This window comes from Echinops telfairi, unplaced genomic scaffold, assembly GCF_000313985.2.
Source record: "Echinops telfairi isolate 266 unplaced genomic scaffold, ASM31398v2 ScPeMD7_1;HRSCAF=3_0, whole genome shotgun sequence".
Lineage (NCBI taxonomy): Eukaryota > Metazoa > Chordata > Mammalia > Afrosoricida > Tenrecidae > Echinops > Echinops telfairi.
This window is the reverse complement of record NW_022103896.1, coordinates 38,430,915-38,432,012: the sequence shown is the minus strand read 5'-3', so window position 1 is coordinate 38,432,012 and position 1,098 is coordinate 38,430,915. Positions and strand designations below refer to the sequence as shown.

Below are 1,098 nucleotides of genomic sequence, written 5' to 3'. Positions count from 1 at the left end.
CCGCTGCCACTGAGCGGATGTGGGCTCATCGAAACCCGATAGAACAGAGCAGTGCTGCTCCTTAGAATTTCTGAGACTATAGGTTTTCACAGGAGCAGGTTGCCCTCAAGTGGCCATGGAGTCTGAATGTTGAACTTGAAGTTAGCAGCCCATCCTTGAACCCACTGCAGGCCAGAGCTCCTTCTCACATGGAAAAGAAAGGGACTGTTTTGTGCTCTCGTAGAGCTTTCCTTTCTTGCTCTGTCTACCGGCCTGCTTTTAGTGGTAAACCATGAAGACCACTCACTCTTCTAGAAGAAAGCTTCTCAATCTCTTTCAAACAGTGACATGTGCTCTGAAATTACCTAGCAACACAGACCTAAACATGAGGGGGCCCTTACTGGTGCCCAGAAGGTACACCAACCAGCACACGATGAAGGAGAAGAACAACCGTGGGCACAGTGTCAACTGAAGGGGGCACAGGAAGGAGGAGGTTTCCCCTGAGAACTCACTAAAGCCAGGCGCTGGTCAGCTGGCTCTGGGCCTCATTTGTTCTGTCCGGATTCCACATAACATTCTGGGATGAGATGATAGCTAACTCAACATCCCTCTCGCCTCACTGTGGGAGACAAACACTCCACAGGGTGCAACCAAAGGACACATTGGTACAAGTACGGGCAGCTTCCTGGCTGTGTGGATTCAGGGCGGCATGGGGCCAGGTGGCTGGCGTGTCACCTTTTAGAGCGTCACACGCTGTGTTTGCATCTGCTTCTCCGCAGTGAAATGTCGAGACCTGGTCCGTCACATCACAGCGTCAATTGCTTGTAAGAGTCCCTGTTTCATTTGTTCCTTACACGCATGAAAGCTACTTTCACATGGCGCAACTGTCTGGGCTCCCAGCCGTTTAAGCTGGTCTATTTCCCTCCTCCTGCCTCACTTCTTGTTAGCACCCTATGCTATCTCCTCACTCTCTGTCCAAGCTGTGGGCCTCACCCATCTTTCTCCTCCTCATGACCTGTGCTTCCTGGGGGATCTGAAGTCTCACTCCTCCCTCTTCCCCGCTCTCCTCTGCTTGTACTGTCAACACAGCACGCTCCCTCGCACACTGGCTAACAGAAT

The 1,098-nt window shown here is 52.0% G+C and overlaps 1 protein-coding gene across 1 annotated transcript in view; it reads right to left on the bottom strand.

Annotated features, from left to right (window-relative positions):
• Positions 1–1,098, bottom strand: part of ANKRD46 (ankyrin repeat domain 46) — a 40,912-nt gene that overhangs the window by 7,815 nt on the left and 31,999 nt on the right. The gene's annotated exons all lie outside the window — the stretch shown is intronic.